Source organism: Botryllus schlosseri, chromosome 1 (assembly GCF_051294905.1).
Source record: "Botryllus schlosseri isolate E-star chromosome 1, Bs_hap1, whole genome shotgun sequence".
Classification (NCBI taxonomy): domain Eukaryota; kingdom Metazoa; phylum Chordata; class Ascidiacea; order Stolidobranchia; family Styelidae; genus Botryllus; species Botryllus schlosseri.
Genome location: NC_137236.1, coordinates 36,546,053 through 36,559,125, shown reverse-complemented (window position 1 = coordinate 36,559,125; position 13,073 = coordinate 36,546,053). Strand labels below are relative to the sequence as shown.

General features: G+C 43.5%; 1 long non-coding RNA gene across 1 annotated transcript; it reads left to right on the top strand.

The window, feature by feature from the left end:
• The first annotated feature begins 291 nt into the window (after positions 1–291).
• LOC145436329 (uncharacterized) lies at positions 292–6,248 on the top strand. Its single transcript, XR_013914268.1, has 2 exons — positions 292–5,521; positions 5,581–6,248. It is a non-coding gene; the product is annotated as an uncharacterized LOC145436329 (long non-coding RNA).
• The last annotated feature ends 6,825 nt before the right edge of the window (positions 6,249–13,073 follow it).

The window sequence follows — 13,073 nt, the reverse complement described above, 5'->3', positions numbered from 1 at the left end:
AACCCTAGTTAAGAACCACGGTAGCAGAGGCACAAAATAACCGTCTTGAACACTGCACAGTGCCCAACTGCACACACTAGTGTCTTTAGACTATATGCGTGTGCAACTGTGCATCCTATGCGGCCATTACACAGTACATTGGTCTACGACTTACTTTTAATTTCGCTTTATAGAACGATATCCACGACCGTACTAACGCGCGAATGCAAACTAGCTCCACAATGAGATGGGATTTTGAATCAAGTTACGGATTAATTCGTAAAAACAGCACTGACCCGTGCTTCAGTCATGCCTTATGGCGTTACCTCTGAAGAACATGCGGATCTTAAAATCAAAATCGTGCAAGCACGGTCAACCCTGCTCGAGTTCGCGACTGTGTCACTGCCATTCTTTGCTACACGCCTCCGCTTTCAAGTCAACGAGCGGACATGGCGGCATCAATCAAAAACGCGGGCACGGATATTTTCGTGGCGCTAATCCGCAAGTAACACAAAACCCGACAGGCCGTTTAGCGATCAACGATGCGCCGTCTGAAATTACACTCTTAACGTACACAGTGGATTCTCTATCGCCGCAGAAGACCTCTTCCGGGTAAATTCTTCGCGGCGCCAGTTCACGCGAACTCGTCCGCGCATCAGCGGCAAGGTGCAGGCCTTTCAGCATTCATCGTTGTACGTCTGCGGCCGGATGCAACATATATAGTAGGCTACATGTTTTTCGACAACAATGCCGCGTGTCCGTGCAATCGCGAGAGGTGAACCGGGGATATGCAGAAACATTGCGTTCGCGCGTAAACCGACATGCACCGCGCTACCTTTTTACGCACAATTCACGTTCAAGACGCGAAAACCTGTGTCAGCATCTCAGACGGACGCGACTGTAAGCCGATTTGTAAGATTCGCTACAAACGAGCTATGAATACCAGTTGGATAATATTTCTGGAGCACATTAACAAAGTGGCGATGACGCATGCGACGTTTTCTGCATTCCTGATGGTATCGCTGAGTGTGAATAGAAGACAAAACGGAGATATTCTGGACGTATGGAAAGGATGAATTTCGATTAAACTGCCTGCACCAAAATTGCCCACTACTAGATACCTCCGAGTACCAAATCTGTCGTAAAATAGTGGAATATTGAAAAATATAGCGCCACCTTCCTGTTATTATTTGATCATTTATTTATTCAAATTATTGGTATACCATACGATACATGATGAAGAACGAGTTCTAGCAGTTCGATTACGCCTAGCATAGGCTACTAACGCTCGCGGGCATGAGGGGGAATATCGATTTTTGTGCTGCCTAAGGTCGTTTAGTTGAAGCAGTCAGACTCCACATTTCTCAGAAACATCACACGAATGAACTTTAAAAGGATGGATAAACTTTAATTCCTCTGATGAACCTCAAATGCCGTAGTCAACTTCCCTAGAAGCACTTCCTGCTAATCTAGAATGTGCTCAAGAGGTTCAGATTGTGATAGTCAAACAAACCAAAAAGTGCAAAAATAGGGCCATAGCGACATAGTTAAAGTTCCGGTGCCAAACCGCTTGAAAAAGTGATAAAATTAGGAAATTTGGAACCCAATTGCGTATAGTCAGCAACTCTTGCATGCGCGACATACATATCGACGGCCTTGTCGCGTCACGCTGAAGTAAACTGGCGTGCCGTTTTTGACATTGTTAGGTCATAAATTATTCCAAATTGTCGCGAGGCAAGCTATCAGCCTGAAAGAAAGTTTGCATCCGTTTTGCTTCCAAAGCGTTTTGCGACAAGGTTCGGCAGGCTTGAATAAAAGTAGTAACATCCTGATACGACCTCGTTTCAACTAGCGTCGGCTTCCTGCAAGTAAACTCGTTTAACACCAAACTCGCAACTTACATTGCGAGCAAGACCTTGCTCCGAATTCGTCATCATCAAGCATCGGACACCTTACGGACAACAATTACGCTCGAATCTATCAAGATCCCCTTATTCGCTTATTCCAAATTTGCAAAGGTCTCCAAGGCGTAAAGATAATGAATCCGTGGATATGGCTTGTGCTACGTTGCTACCGGTGTATTGATTTGAATATTATTTCATCCCCGAGCCTGGCCCGACGATCCTCATATTTCCGCTAACTACATTGAAGATACGGAAACCTTGTGCTGACCCAACGGGATTAGGTGCGATATACTGGTGTTTTTCGGGTCAACATATCGTGAAGAATGATACCAAGACAGACAATTTGGAGTTGAACAGGGTTCTGTAAAGACTTGACTCAAATACAGGTAAGCGTAGGCTATGCGTGTCCATTGTCCAACTGTCCAATGTCCATAGTTTTACTCTCTACTGATAGGCATGTGGTCGTCGCGTTTTACTCCCGTGACAGGCCCGTATAAAAGCCGAACGAGTCATGACTCTGGAGAATTTATGCATAGGAGTTCAGTTATGTCCTTGGCCCATGTGATTTCACTGGAAATACGCATGAACGGGATCGGTCATACCCGATATAGTTGCAGCCATTCACTGAAGGCTAGATTCCCAAATGCTGACCTACATTGCAATTGGGTAGCTCTATCGACTGCAGACGCGTAATGCATGTGGCATTGTGGCTATACAAGCCTTTGATAATCTGCATAAGCAAATGCATATTAATACGAGCGGGTGACAGAGAAAAAGGCAGAGCCGTGTCTATTCACTCGCTGATTCCGACCGGTCCGATACTGGCTTATTATCATGAGAGGCGCAGGCGGTCTCGATTACCATTTTCCGTTGTTCCACCAACGGACGGCCGAGTTCAGGCGAACTCGGACTGTTTTGAATGCTCCGGTGTACGCTTTTGGTCGCGAAAATACCGCCTCGAACTATTCAATCGCTGTTGCTGCAGCAGTGTAGCTGTTCCAAGGCTGACCACCATTTTCAATGATCAATGACATTTTCGGCAATGTTTGTGGTTTCGAGACTTGAGGACTTTGCTTCGGTTCCCGCAATTGAAGTCAGACGCAATTTCCCCGACAATGTAATAGCCCATGCCCTTTACGCACGAAGCCACACTTGCTAAGGTTCACGTGCTAACTGCTAACTCTCTAGCGCTACCTTCGAAGATATCAACTATGGACAGTGGACACCAAAACGCTATTAGATTCATGAGGCAATTTCAGTAAAATGACATAAATACAAGAACAAAATAATATAAAATGGACTCTCTAATATTGTCCGTGGATACCGAGAGCATTACAGTAACCTCGTACTCAAATATAACGTGAAAGTGATGGAACAACTCAAGAACGGCTGGTACTCTATTCTGCACTTCCCCGCGTACCAGCAATCTGGCGTTTCTTCACTACTTCCTCGCGCGAAGTCATCTCGCAGCAACTTTTCAATGTATAGCGTGTGAATCAAACAGAAGTCCGGCGCCTGATCGAGGTCAAATGAATGCATCGAAGGTCAATCTATTTCAAACGAATTGTAGCAGTGCTCGAAGCGCTCTGATTCAAGTACTTTCCGATTGCAGTGATTAAACTCCCGCGGCTACGACACGTGCTACGAATTCGAGGCTTCACGCGATAGCTTTCGGGTACTACACTTTGACATTGGCGTAGTGGCATCATGATGTATCACGGTTGGCGTAGTGGCATCATGATGTATCACGGTGTGAGCGATATTCGCGCCTAAGTTTCGGATTTCATGCGAGCTAAAATAGGCTGCTAACTTCAGACGCCTTCAGTATACACAACGCATACGAGACGTTGTGTCTGGCTGCGTGTCTAGTCAAACGTGGGACGCAATACATTCCGAAAAGGAATCACCAGAAATGAGCATAATTCAAATTTAGAACCTGGCTGTACCGACAACCAATGTATTTGAAACAGACACCAGGCCGCTTGTTTCTAGACGTCCAGTCTACGACCCAACGGCCCTCCCGTAATAATTACCCTCGGCATAATCTCAATAGATATTTCTCGGCCGTCATTCTTGATAACATACGATTTCCGAATTAGAATATTTAGTATTAGCTTTCTACAGTTAATCGGGGGGATAAGAATTGCATTCATTCTGCCTCATGGTACAATTTATTGGAATCCGACAGTCCATGTCTTGCCTGGATTTCATACAAGCTAAGTAATTTACTAATGGCTACATTGCCTCCAAATCGGCACACCTACTACTAACATTAAGCGCTCGAATTAGCGTTACGAGTGGCATGCATATCGATACGTGTAACGTTGCCGGCGGCGCGGCCTGTCACTTCACAATGCTGCATTAGTGACGCAATAAACTGACTTGGCAATACAGACACGCTGCGCAGTGCGCACCGGGCGACCTCGCTTGAACCGGTCGCGAAAGAATCAATGATCATTGCTCAGAGTGTCTGCATCAGGAAGTCAATACCGGAAACGTATTCATGTCAAGAGGTATTAGACGTCTTGTACCACGAAACAAAAGCCATTCATCGGTTGCAAAACGTGGCAAAGAGTTATCCCCACATTCAAAGCAACTAGTTTTTTTTCGCCACGCATTTTTGCTACGACGAATGGCAAGCGATTGGAATGGTCGGAAGCTATATGGAATCATTCAGCACTCATTAATGGTTGAGTTTTAGCAGTACTAGAACAACTTGCAACATGAGCAATAGGGGGAAAGTAATCTTTCAGTTACCGTCCCGTTTAGTCCGTTTAAGTGACTCCGGCCGACACCGAAGCACGGCTATAGCACCACCGCGTGGGAAGGTTTTAAATATATATTTATCGACAACTGTACTTTTATTCGAGTATATAAAACTACGTAGTGTATAAATTAATTCTCATTTGCTGAGAAGCTGCAATTCTCCTACAATGAATATCTAACTCATTAGTAAAGTCTATTTCTTCTTATTGTACATAAAACCACGTTTACATTTAGTCAATAGTCGCTGCTCTGTGTACTTTCAACCATCCTATATTTGCGTTTTGACCAAGATTCAATTATTATATTTTTTACAATAGTTGACTCGAACTTTGCATACGCATTGTATTAAGTTATATCTTCATATTACGCAATAGAAAATCAATTACTATAAATAGCTGCAGTGGACTCGACGATCACAAGATCACTGCGCTGCAGCTGCATCTCGCAATTACTGTAACAATATAGTAAGCATATATCCCTGCTAAGCTCACTAATATTCGCTTTTTATCATAGTTGTTTCATGAGCCACATGCGTACTGCATAGAATCAATCTTCTTCTCTCTAATATTTTGTATTCCATATTTACATTATTTGCGATAATAAATCCCTCCACCCTCCCCTGCAAAAGGTTGCACTTGCTGTTGGTCGTTAGGTCTGCCTTTCCTCACTGTTACTCTACCTTGCTGGATTTCCGTTCTCGTCAGTTTTTCTACGACACGCAGTTTGGCGCAGATAACTGAGCTGTCTCATATTCTCAATTGACCTGAAGCTGGCGAGACTTTGATTTTGAACTGCGCGTTACCAAACCTTTGGACGCGATATCGCCGACATATCAAAGTGAAAGAATCTCCAAAGGCAAGAATGATGTCAAGGTTTGGTACCGAAAACAACTGCTTCTTGAATGACACATCGCCACTCGAGTCTATTTTAGGCGGGAAAGTCATTCTATGGTGGTCGAATATGCTGCGTGCGACTGTCTGTGTGATTACTCATGACAGCAATTACGGCAGCGCTGGCTGTGTTCTGTGATGGTAACTGAAAGAGGCTCATTTTTCAACGTTTGACATTTGAGTGTCTCTTTGTGTCGAAGTGAAATCTGCAGACAACGTTTGAGTAAGAATATATGTCTGATAGCATCATCAATGACGAAAGGACCCGCCATCATCCAATATGCGTAAGAGAGGTTATTTTCGTCCGCACCATCAAGATTCTTGGACGATGGAGACGCAAAAGTACCGCAATGCAATCTAGGTACCGTCACATCAGATTCCGCGCTATCACTGAGTGTGGATAGATAGCCTAGCACAGAAGCTGCATACGCCAGGTTCGCGTGGAAAAAGATGCTGGTTCTTGACACTTGAGCATGCGACACAACGAAAAACGACGGATGAGCATTAGGGCTGTTCAAAAATAACTTTTTCTTCTGGATTCCAGCCATTCAGGAATTAAATTGTCAGGTTACCCTGAAAAACGCTGCTCACCAAATTTGGTTCAATTCTATCAAGCATAAGGCTCCGCAGATCCAATAAAACATTTTAATTTATAATGAAAAATAATTTTTTTTTTTCAAATTTTTCTGTCGACCCCACGAAATTGTTGGATTATCCTTGATCGGTGATAATCCGAGGATTATCAACGAAAAACTCCAATAACTCAGCTTCTACTAGTTCGAATTGACTCAAATTTGTTTTGCATCGTCTTTGAAGACAGCTCAACAATTTCGTGGGATAGACAGAAAAATTTGAAAAATTTTTTTCAAATTTTTCATTATAAATTAAAAAATTTAATTGGATCTGCGGAGCCTTATACTTGATAGAATTGAACCAAATTTGGTGAGCAGCGTTTTTCAGGGTAACCTGACAATTTAATGCCTGAATGGCTGGAATCCAGAAGAAAAAGTTATTTTTGAACAGCCCTAATGAGCATACGCCAGTTAAGAATCTGACGACAAAACCCTAATACTATCTCCAAACCCGAAAGTTAACCCACATGCTGAAGTGACGCGTGCTGTTGTGTCGCGTGATCGTATGTCCATTGTCCAACGACCACTACGCTATCTGACTGGTATAGCCGTGTGTTACTATAAAGTCGAAGGTGAGCTATTAACTACGTAAGTATGGATTACGACAGTGGCGCTCGAACCACCAACGTCCACACGATGAAATTATCCACAACATACCGTTAGTCTATCAGCTATCACCAGGCCTGTTTATTTTTGGATTTCTCCAAAAATAACAAAAATAGCTTAGTTTTGGAGAGACACCCGGCCGAGACCCTTATCCCTTTCGAGATATCGGCCTCGACCGTCGCAATTGTGGGAAACGTCGAGCCCAGAGGTCCAAAAACGGATGGGTGGCAAACTCTCCAACCTCCTCAAACTTCTGTGCATTTGCTCCTGACAAGCGCTCGTAGTAATACAGTAATGAGCTTGAAACCTCAGATCCCCCACGAAGATACGTGCCTCATTGAACTTGACAGCCCAACACCCTTTGACCAGATAACCTTCCTTGTGGCGGGCGTCGTTGTCCCAGTCCTCGCCTGGACACAGAGCTCGACGGCGTTCGACCAGGCGCTGGAGCTCCTGCGCCACGATCAGAACGCCAAGACCCTGGAGCTTCCTGACGGTGGTGCTCAACTCTGTGACCATGCGATCAGTTGGATCCACTACTGCAGCGAAGGTGTACAGGCCGGACTTTTCTCGTCCATACACCAAGGAGTTTGGTACGGTGTCCAGTCAACCAAGAGGCCACCTTCATTGACAACCAACGGGCGTCAACAAACTTGGGACACGTACTTTCCATCTCCTGGATCAAGTTGTGTTGCCGTCTGAGGCAGCCAATAGGTCCCGTCATCGTGTAGACGAACTGATTGTGACAGAGGCGGTGGTATTTGATTTCGCCGTTCCCTTTGCCTCACGCAGGCTGCCTGCCCGTCTTCTCTACGTGTCGCACTGTGAAACTTACAGGAGTGCAAAGACTGAGGGGGCGGGAAGGCAACGTCAGCAGAAACGTGGAGTGGAATGAGTGGAAGTAGTTTTAGCGTTTCGGTGACCCCTCCCTCACACACATGCTGTTTTGATGAGTTTCCTGGTTGTTTGCATCGCTCTTACTTGTTTATTTCACTGAAAAACTTGAAAAAACATCATCCAAAAAAATCTTATTTTTGGATGTTTTCAAATCTTATTTTTAGAGAATCTCCAAAAATAAAACCCAATATCCAAAAATAAACAGGCCTGGCTATCACCGATCCCACTGGGTTAGATCGAACTAAACGTAAAATACTGTAGTCACATCGATCAAACACCGCAAAAGTTATGAACATCATAATCAGTGTCTCTTACCTGATTACTTGATAAGTGTTCAGCAATGACATATCGATCGATAAATCGCCGATTTATATCCGAAAACGGCCACTCTCAGCAACGGTGACCTTTGCACCGAATCGGAACACGTTCGTCCTTTTAATGATGACGCCCACGTCACGCCCGACGCGCTCTCAAAACAGGATGCATTGGCGATGACTCAAAAAATCCAGTCAGCGTTCAAAGTTCACTAGTCCGCCAGAGGCTTCTGGATGAGGATACCATGTTTATCCAGTTTCGGACATTCGCCGGATACTATCTTTTTAAAACAGCTTGGAATGATACCCGAATATAGGAAAATCTCGGACTTTTTAATAGTAGTCTGCTTCAGCTTTTGGTTACGTTTTGATCGCAAGATAAAGACTTATTTCGATATCGTTACGATTTCACCAGAACTAATCTATCCGTCTACACAGTTCCGCCCTGAACTCATAGGTAAAGCAGCTGGCGATGTCACAAGGTCACGCTAACTTACGAATGGAACATCAGATTAAAATGCCAGTTTGTCTATTTAGCGACACCATGCATTTATTCGTAATAATAACAAACTCGCACGTGTTACGTAATCGGCAAGGCTGATATATTTCGCCTCATACGCTCACGCATCGGAATTGGACATGGACAACTATAGGATTCTAGTTGTCTATTCAGACCGAAATGCCTGTAATCTAATTTGTGAAATATTTCTACGATCTAGTTTTAACCCAATCTAATTGCTGGTTTTCCTGCAAATGGTACCGGAGAACTGTATTGTGCGCAACGAATCGAGCTTACTGTACAGTACAGACATTTTCCATTTCTGTACTTATGCTAATGAACTCTGATTTGATAAGAACTGAAACGGATTACGGATTTTGATTCCTTTATAATCGGAGATTTCATCCAAGTTCCTAGTTTTTGCGAATTCAGGAATTCTAATTCTGATCTTGTTTGGGAAAAACGATGCAGCTATAATTCTAACTCTAAGCTAATATGAACAAGCTCAAAAATTTCTGGTGATCCAGGTCTGCATGCACTACATTGAGGTTACCGCATAACGTAACCAACTTTAGGTAAAATTATTATTTTTTAGATAGAATCCAGGTTTTATCGTATCACTTTCAACTGGATACAGTTTAGCATCATGTCGCACAGAAGACCGAATATCCGGCGACCCGGAGATGACGAACTCGACGTGAGTCACTCGACACGGTTTCGTGGAGTCGCGGCATATTTTTAACGCGATGAGTCATTTTGTTTTGGTTTAGGCAACAGCTCAGTTCAGCGTGACCTTTAATCGTGCTGACCCTGTGGTCTTGATTATTGCCATATTACGTAACTCATTAAGCTGTGCCTTTATAACAATATGTCAAGTGCATGCAGGCTACTGATCCATTAGGAAACCCTTAAAGCGCAAGTTCAGAGAATGAAAATATAGGCCGATTTGTACTTTATGGATTTTCGGACAAAATTTACGACTGCAATGATGTAAAGAAACGATACCTTTTCGATTAAATATTTCAAGGAAATCGCGTACAATTACGAGATCGAATCTTTATCGCAGGAGTTATTATTTCTCTGTATAACTAGCGTTCGGAATTTCGCGCGATGACACAGATACCCTTTCACCTTTCATACTACGTCAACGTGATCGATTGGACGATTCCCTCGAGCTCGTGTGGGCTTCCGCTTTCTTTTGCAAGCATGACTAACCGGGCTCTGTTTGCATTCATGCACGACGATCACGTCAATTTACTCACCGTGAAGAGTAATGACCGCGAATTCAGCTAACGAGACATGTTCACCATGATATACGGAAGGTACAGTTTGAATCAAACAATGAACAAGTTGAAGTGCCATCTATCAGCATCCGACAATGTCGGCTGGCACACCTCAACCTAGTTACTCGGTAAAAACACGGGTGGAAAAAACATGTGCATTATTAATCCGATTTCCTCCATAGCGTAGGGTACATCGGTACTTTCTAATACCAAATGCAGCTTCCACGCCTTTAACAACGGGTGAAAACTATAGTTAGTGCACCGATTCGTATGAAGATACATTCCAGGGTGACAGTGAGGATACGTACCACCTTCGAGTGCCTTCTTGGGGTGGTACATGAGAACATATCACACTTCATACCTATATCTAGATGAGAACTGGTGTATTTGACTCGTTTACACCCATTGGAATAAGTGCGGAAGCGAAATTTTGTACCAGAAAGCGCCGTTTACCTGTTAACACTCTGGTTATGGTAGAAATCGGTGAAATACGCGAATTTAGTTTACAGTGTAGAGCTGGGAAACGGCTGATTTACGTGCCAGCTCATTTTATCTCTTTCCTTGTGCTCCGATATAAATTATTATCATATTTCTTCCGTATACATATCTGCTAAAGTGCTCATCACAGCGAATTTATTTGATGATATTCCACGAAATACAAAAACTAAAGCTACTGCTAAACATCGATTTTATGAATTGACGGCAGCATACTTGCAACACTTTCACGGAATCGTGCCTTTAAGCAAGGTGGTGACTTGTTAGCGCACGCTTTACCGAATAGAAAACTGATATTTTTTCATGTTTCACGAAGCGTTGACTCATATAAACGTGACTGCACCAAGGCTCACGATGATGAGATAACTGTAAGTGCAATTCAAATGTAAACTCCTTGGGGATATCTCTTAGAAACTGATTAAAATAGCACATTCGACTTCATAGGAAGGCCCACACGTTTCAAGCAAATACCAACACGCCCCCTCGCCAACTTTACGATAGGTAAGACGATAAGACTGCTCTTGACGTCAATGATTCGTTGCGTAAAACTCATTTCCCGTGCTGGCGAATTACCGGAAGCGTGGCCGACGGACGCGCGAAGAAGAAGTTCGTGACTAGGTCATTCGACCGGAACTCTTTCCTTTTTTACGTGGCACAATCATTCTCTCTTTCTGATATCGCGCCGAGATAAAACTCTGCACCTTCCGGTTAAACCACGACTTCAAGTCATTGCTTAGCATTGTCGTAGTTGGTGTGTTGGTCTGTGAACGACATTTTGGAGGTGGTCAGTAACGAAGTACTTGCATATTTTCCGGAAGATTCATGTAGGTTTCACTTACTTGATATACTTGAGTGGTCGTGTTTCGTACTAATTCCACTTCTACTTTTAAGCGAAACTATACTTTTTTTTTTAATCAGGCAGGGGTTTCGTGACCAGTTGTAGTCATTTTTACAAGCGAAATTGTCATAAAATAACGTGAAATAGCCCATCTATCACGGCAATTGAATATAGTTTCGACTATTGGACTTACTAATAGGGTCAAAAGTCGTTTTGCGGTACACGCGAAGATACATCATGCCGTTTTGAAGATAGCCACCTCTGATTACCCGCTAAAAGTACGCGATCACTCAACTAAATCTACGATTTGGAGCTACTCAAGTACTGACAGACCTTCCATTTTTACTTCCACTTGAAGTAGTTTCGAAATTTCTACTTCAAATTGAGTAAAAATTAACGGCCTTACTTCTACGTGAGTAGCAAGTAGCAACGAGGACTACTTTGACCACATCTCAATTTAGGTAACGTGACCTTGATAGTGATAGGCTTTGATCTCATGTCACACCGCGCTGATTAAAATGTAGTCGCCAACACTGTCTTCACCGCACTTCATTTCTATAAAATTTAGAAAAACAGCGCTAACCATCGATCGGGCGCGGGAAGCACCGTGTAATGGCGATCGATTCCCGCGCTAACCGGAGGTCGCCAACCTGTCGCCAGTTCACAATCGCAGCACAGTTCTCTCAGTCTGCAAAGCCAGATACCATCACGCGATGGGCGGACCTGTGCCGAAAATAGATATTCGCAAACCTTGAACCGGAATAACACGTCCGCCCTTGATTCACCGGAATTCCGATGCGTACGCCCACCGACGATGGGCGAGCCTTTTCCGAGAATTACGGCGACCGCATATACTGTCTACAGCGGCTTAGAAACGCCCGTGTAATGTAGCAGAAAAGCGCATATCCAAGAGAAGCGTGGTACCTACATTTCTCTATCACTCACCTGGAATATTTGGACAACTAGATAATTCTGGTTCTCTAATTAGAGCGAAATGCATGTAATCCCGTTCTAATCTAATTTGTGGAGTGTTTCTGTGCTTTTATTTTTATTCTTACCCAACTTCTGATTTTCCTGAAAATGCTACGGTGACCTTTATTTTTGTTGTGTTTCTCCCTAATTCGCAATTCAATTAAATTTCCAAGTTTCCGTATCTAATTTGCAAACAACCTCCCAATTCTAATCTAATTTGGAAAATCTGAAATGTTCTAGTTGTTCAAGCCCTGTTTACAGAAACCGGCAGTTGAATTATAACCGCGTAATTACAAGGTCACGTTGCTATCGGCTACGTAACCCGCCAGTTTTATCAGAGGTCACGCGAGAACGGTAACGTGATACCTCCTGTAGATTTTCTAATTGATACTTGACATTTAAATCGATTAAACACTTAAGAGCGATCGCGAACTTGTAACGTGACTGCCGAAACCGCCGGTGGGCGGGCCTTGAAGAATCCGGAAGGCGAACCCGAATTGACCTTCAGCTAATTGTCGCCGTCATGGTCTACCGGCTTTATGGGCGATGATAAATCATTTACAGAGTACACGTTACCGGAATCGCATATTCGCCTGACCCCGGTCACGTAGACGGAGAATATGACCCTCGACTTGACCATTTATATTTTGTCCATCACCCGCGTTGTAATATCTGAGATATTTGAATTTTCAAGGAATATTCGTGCGATTGGCAGACCTTTATTTAATCATTCGTTTTTTAACTAACACTGATAAAACTCTCGAAGTATCACAATCTTGGGGCTTTGACGACTTATCATCTCTAACTTTGGTGGTTCCCAACCTTCCTGATCCCCTTTCCCGTGCTGGAATGAGTCAGGCATTGAGTCGCTTTTCTATCAATAAAATTGATCGAACGTTCTAACATTTTCGCCCCTTTCTTTCACAAAATCTTCCCCAGGGGTGGGATATCGCCCCATTGGGAGCCACTGCTGTCTCTTTACACATATGAAAGCATTG